The following is a 7,034-nucleotide window of genomic DNA, read 5'->3' as shown; positions in this document are numbered from 1 at the left end:
GGTGAATGCAGCCAAGAAGTTAAAAGATGCTTACTCCTTGGAAGAAAAGTTATGACCAACCTAGACAGCATATTAAAAAGCAGAGACGTTACTTTGCCAACAAAGGTCCGTATAGTCAAAGCTATGGTTTTTCCAGTAGGCATGTATGGATGTGAAATTTGCACTATAAAGAAAGCTGAGCACCAAAGAATTTCTGCTTTTGAACTGTGGTGTTGGAGAAGACTCTTGAGAGTTCCTTGGACTGCAAGGAGATCCAACCAGTCCATCTAAAGGAAATCAGTCCCAAATATTCATTGGAAGGACTGATGATGAAAATGCAACTCCAATACTTTGGCTACCTGATGCGAAGAACTGACTCATTTGAAAAGACCCTGATGCTGGGAAAGACTGAAGGCGGGAGGAGAAGGGGACGACAGAGGATGAGTGGCTGGATGGCATCACAGACTCAATGGACATGAGTTTGAGTAAACTCTGGGAGTTGGTTATGGACAGGAAGGCCTGGTGTGATACAGTCCATGGGGTTGCAAAGAGTTGGACATGACTGAGTGACTGAACTGAACTGAAGGAAGAAGTGAGGGGGTTGGAATAACCCATTTCCTATTGAAGCGGGTTTGTGTGAGCCAATGGGCAGAGAGAAGAACATTATTCACAAGAACTGATGAAGGCTAAGCTGGGAAATTTTAAATCCAAAGCAGTAAAGAGAAATTATAAGGTAGAAAACATTTAAAAGGCATGAATGCAAGGGTCAGAGAACAATAGTGTTACTAGAAATGTTAAGTGTAGGACTGAAAACATGAAGGGCCATGGAGAATAGGCAAAAACAAGGTCAGAAACCGCTAGAATTTAAGGCCCCGAGTGCAGAAAGCAGAGCGCACATTTCTGGATCTGGGTCTGATTGAAGAACTGACTTGAACCTCCTATAGTTACTATACATTCCTCAACTGTGTCCTTTGGTAAAGAAAAAGATTTTAGGTTGTTAGGATTCTTCTAACGTCCTGTATTGCTCATCTCCCTGGAAGTCAGTAGTCATTGTGTAATCTTAAACTTTCTCTACACCTTCGTTACCTCATCTGTTAAATGGACATCATAACAACCCAAGGTAGCTGTGTTTCCTAAGCAGGATTCAACAGAGACTTCATATTATGGAAGACAGTAATTTAAGGTTGATCCAGACAAAGAATATCAAGCAATTCTGTTGTCAAGCTGCATAGTTTACAATGCACTCAACCAGTCAGCCTTGAAGTTATACAGTTCTTGACAAAATTTGGTTGTTGGGTCATAGAGACACAGATTTTCCTTTATTTCAAATTTTTCACACAAACTGAGACTTTGATTTTTTATTACACTATATAAATTTTTTCATTAAATTTTAAATTAACAGACTGGTTCCAAATAGGAAAAGGAGTATGTCAAGGCTGCATATTGTCACACTGATTATTTAACTTATATGCAGAGTACATCATGAGAAATGCTGAGCTGGAAGAAGCACAAGCTGGAATTAAGATTGCCGGGAGAAATATCAATAACCTCAGATATGCAGATAACACCACCCTTATGACAGAAAGTGAAGAGGAACTAAAAAGCCTCTTGATGAAAGTACAAGAGGAGAGTGAAAAAGTTGGCTTAAAGCTTAACATTCAGAAAACTAAGATCATGGCATCTGGTCCCTACACCTCATGGGAAATAGATGGGGAAACAGTGGAAGCAGTGTCAGACTTTATTTTTTTGGGCTCCAAAATCACTGCGGATGGTGACTGCAACCATGAAATTAAAAGACGCTTAATCCTTGGAAGGAAAGTTATGACCAACCTAGATAGCATATTAAAAAGCAGAGACATTACTTGGCCAACAACGGTCCGTCTGGTCAAGGCTGTAGTTTTTCCAGTGGTCATGTGTGGATGTGAGAGTTGGATTGTGAAGAAAGCTGAGCGCCGAAAAACTGATGCTTTTGAACTGTGGTGTTGGAGAAGACTCTGGAGAGTCCCTTTGACTGCAAGGGGACCCAACCAGTCCATCCTAAAGGAGATCAGTCCTGGGTGTTCATTGGAAGGACTGATGGTGAAGCTGAAATTCCAATACTTTGGCCCCTGATGCGAAGAGTTGACTCGTTGGAAAAGACCCTGATGCTGGGAGGGATTGGGGGCAGGAGGAGAAGGGGACGACAGAGGATGAGATGGCTGGATGGCATCACTGACTCGATGGGCATGAGTTTGAGCAAACTCCAGGAGTTTGTGACGGACAGGGAGGCCTGGCATGCTGTGATTCATGGGGTCGAAAAGAGTTGGACACGACTGAGTGACTGAACTGAACTACTAATTAAATGGAGTCTTGGACAAAAAGAATCTAGAGTAGAATTTGATAAATATTTTATCTGTTGGCTACTGCAGTGTAAAAACACCCAAAACTCAGTAAGTAAAAACAGAAACCATTTGTTAATTCCCACCTATCTGCCAGTCAGCTAGGGAGCTGGCTAATCTAGGCCAGGCTTGCCTGGAAGGTTCTACCAGTCTCATCTGGGTTCACTCACACATCTAGTAGTTAGCTAGGGGTCAAATAATTTAGGCTAAATTTAACTGAGATGCCCCTATCTTTTCAGCTTCCTCTGGTGACTATCAAGCCAGGCAGGGCACATCCCTTTCATGGAAGTAGCAGAAACACAAGAGAACGAGTGAAAATAGACATATACGAGGCCCAGTCGTGGAACTGGAGCTCCAGCACTTCTGCCTCATTCCATTAGCCAAGCAAAATTACACAGTCAAGTCCAGGTTCAAGGATGTGGAAATAGTCTGCTAACATATATTATGTCTTTTTTTTACGTCTCCCACAACTAGATGGTGCATATGCTAAGATCCCCTAAATGTCCAACTACAGACAAACGAGTAAACAATATGTGATACACGTATACAAAGGAACACTACTCAGCCATAAAAAAGAATGAAATCATGCCATTTGCAGTAACACAAAGGAACCTAGAGACTATCATACCAAGTGAAATTAGTCAGAGAGAGAAAGACAAATACCATATTATGATATCACTTTATATGTGGAATCTAAAACGGGATATAAATGAACTTATCTACAAAAGAAAAAGAGTCACAGATGTAGAGAACAGACTTGTGGCTGCTAAGGAAGAGGGGTAAGGAGGGAGCTTTGGACTAGCAGATGCAAAATATTATATACAGGATGCATAAACAGCAAGGTCCTACTGTATAGCACAGGGAACTATACTCGATATCCTGGGATAAATCATGACGGAAAAGGATATGAAAAAGAATGTACATATATGTATAAGTAAATTACTGTACAACACTATAAGTAAACTATAGTTCAATAAAATAAATTAAAAAGAAAAGTATAGGGATCCAATCTGTCTTGTTCCCATTTCACTGGTGAGGAAACTGAGACACAGAGAGGTCACATAGGTATGAAGTGGTAAAGCCAGGATTTGAACTAAAATAGTCTGCCCTTAAGGTGCATGCTATTAACCACTCCATTATATCATCTCTCCTAAAAGATGCAAATAATTAACAACATAGAAGATTCTGGGCCCTAAATTAGACCTAAACACTAAAAGCGTTTGACTGTGTGGAGCACAATAAACTGTGGAAAATTCTTCAAGAGACGGGAATACCAGACCACCTGACCTGCCTCCTGAGAAAGCTGTATGCAGGTCAGGAAGCAACAGTTAGAACTGGACATGGAACAACAGACTGGTTCCAAATAGGAAAAGGAGTACATCAAGGCTGTATATTGTCACCCTGCTTATTTAACTTATATGCAGAGTACATCATGAGAAAGAGTCGGACACGACTGAGTGACTGAACTGAACTATAACGCTTTTTTTCTGAAGCCAGAATGTCTCCATGAAGCAACAAATCACTGCATTTATTATTGGGTCAGCTGATAACACAGAAGGAAAGTGTTAAGAAAACTGAATTTGTTAGATAGGCTAGACAATCCAGTCAACAACCCAGAAAGGGCTGTTTCATCCTGTCCATCTTCCTCTTCCAAGCAGGGCTGTGTATCCCTCTTACCAGGAACACTACAGTTAGCTGTGATTTTTAGTCTTCAGAGACTATTTCTGCAACCACCTATGGAAATTCTGTCCATGTTTCATAAATCCATCAGCAAGTTTCCTTACTGTTAGACCTAAACTGTTTGATTTAATTGCACTATGACTTGGATCAGCTCTGTAAAGTTTAGATCAAGGGTTGCAAACTGGCAGACTGTGGGCTCAAACCAGCCTACAGACATACTTTGTTTTGCCTGCACTGACAAAGATGTTTCAATAGTTGCCAACATTTAAAAATAGGGATCTTCATATTAAAAATCCAGCTCTTGTTGAATTAAATTTTCTAAAAGGGTTTGCTTATAATCAGAATTGTCTCCTGTTTGAAAGTTTGCCAGTCACTTATAAAACCTTCTGAACTTGGTGTTTTTTTGAAGAAAAATTTATGATGTTAACTACCAATTCAATTTATTTCTACATTTCTATGAATGTAGTTATTTAGACTGTCTTCAAATATAATGACAAAAAGTTGTCCATAATATCCTTTTATCATCACAATCTGTACATATCTATAGTCATTTTTCTCTTTTCATTCCTATTATTGTTGACCTATAGCTTTTCTTTTTCGTATGGGATAAATTTTACCTGAACTGAACCAATTTTTGGTTTTTATTATCTCTATTGTTTCTTTATTTGCTATGTATAATTATTGAATTAAGCTCTTATCATTTCTAAACTGCTATTTTTCACTGGGTATGATATGCTAGGTTTATTCTTAAATTTTTGAAGCTGGACTCTTAGTTCCTTGATGTTGATCCTTTCTTTTCTGATATAAGCTATTGATTTCTGAGTATAATTTTAACTGTACCTCACAAGTCTGGTGCTTTCAGTTTTCAGTGCTAAATAATTTTAAATTTACATTATGATTTTTTTCTTTGACCCATGAGTTGTAGTGGGTTTGGCAAACTAGCATTCATCATCCATGCCAAACCTCTTTCTAGTTGCCTTCCAACCCTCCAGAGCATGGACAGATAAAGCTTCATATGTCAGTCTCCCATACTTCAGGTTCAGACTCCCTGAATGTGAATTAGGTTCTTTCACTGGATGCACCTACCCATGGATTGAAAGAAGGAAAAGGAGTAAATATCATCAGGACGATCTTTTAAGATGGTGACATGGAAGGATCCTGAGCACCACCTCCCACCCCACCGCCCCCTGGACACATGGAGCAAGTCCCTCTGAAAGAAATTTGGAATCTATCTAAGCAACTGCAGGCTTCCCTGGTGACTCAGCAGTAAAGAATCCACCTGCAATTCAGGAGACACAAGTTTGATGCCTGGATTTGGAAAGCAACCCTCTCCAGTATTCTTGCCTGGCAAATCCCATGGACAGAGAAGTCTGGCGGGATACAGTCCATGGGGTCACAAAAGAGTCAGACATGACTTACTGACTAAACAACTACCACATAAGCAACTCCTCCTCACTGGGCAAACAAGAAAATAGCCACATCAAAACATGCAGGAAGGGCTGAGACACACTCCCATCATAAACCCTGCAACAGTGCCGTGCCATACAATTGGAAAGAACCCCTAACTCCCAGCTTCTCCCTGAAGAGTGAAGAGTTTGGAACCCATATTGAAAGTCTCCCACCTAACGGACAGGTCCCCCAAAATACTTAGCTCTGAAAGCCAACCAACAAGGTTTGCATGCATGAAACCCACAAGACTACAGCCAGCAAAGCAGCTATTATTAAAGGTGCAAGCACTCACCACGGCTATGCCCTCAGGGATTAGGGCAGAAAGAGCTGGCAGAAAGAGCCATCTCCCCATCTTTCCCTGAAAGGGGTCTAATTTGCAGACTTCAAAAGCTGCTGCCTGAGCGTCAGACTTCTAACTCTGCACACATCTGTGATTATCAACAGAGATCATGTGAAACCTCCCCTGTCCTTTCCCCTTGCCCACTTCAGGTCATCAGTAGCTCCCTGCAAGGAGTTTGTATACATGTCTGGTGCCCCAGTTTTTGCTGCCACTGCCTGAGAAACAGCTCCCCAGATCGCCAGTCTCTCACAGCAATGGGGATTGATTCAGGAGTCCCGGAGATCTATAGCAAATTAGAGGTTTACAATGGGCTCAGAAGTACTCTTCCAGGCCTGTACATCCAGGCCCAGGGCAGAAGAACAGACAAAAATGCCTGTTTCACAGTTTCTCCGTGGAAGGGGACTAACTACTTATTTTCCAAGCTGTTGCCTGAAGGTCCAGCTTCCAACTGACCTGCATCTAGGTACTGACTGCAGTCTTCCCTTTGGAATACTTAAAAGTCTTGACACATCCTTAACTACTAGGAGCCACTAGGAATAAAGAAGGAAATTTGGACAGTCTCAAAGGTTTGAGACACAACCAGGGGCAAAGGCCAGGCCGCTTGACAAGGTTCACCTCCTACATAAAACTACTCTATCAAGACTGGGAGAAGTCCAGTCTTGAAGTCCTAACCCTGGTTGTCCAGTGGTTAGGACTCCACGATTCCATTGCAGGAGGCACAGCTTCCATCCCTGGTTGGGGAACTATGAATAAGATCCTGTACGTCACTCGGTGCGGCCAAAGATACCCAAAACAAAGCCCCTAAACCAAATGACAAGTCAAATGGCCAAGGCTCTTCCACCAATAAATTTTACAGAAAAGAATGGAGGGGGAACCTGTAGATTAAAAGTGATGTGACATACCACATAAACTTCCAAACGGCAGATACTACTAAATGACGATGTCTAGATTTATACACTGACACGACAAACTAGAAAGAAAGGAGACATATATGAGGAAGTAATTGCTATAGAAAGCAGTTGTGTTTGGATGTTTGTTCACACAAGGTGGATATTCACTTCGGAATAATTCATTAAGCTAGACTTTTGTAGTTTTGTGCATCAGGTTTCATTTCACAATAAAAAGATAAAATGGAAGGGGGGAATGATTCCTATTTCAAAACATGATCTTATTGCATAGCATTTATTGATCCAACCCCACATGAACTA

This window comes from Cervus elaphus, chromosome 18 (genome assembly GCF_910594005.1).
Source record: "Cervus elaphus chromosome 18, mCerEla1.1, whole genome shotgun sequence".
NCBI lineage: Eukaryota > Metazoa > Chordata > Mammalia > Artiodactyla > Cervidae > Cervus > Cervus elaphus.
Note: the sequence above shows the minus strand (reverse complement) of the source record.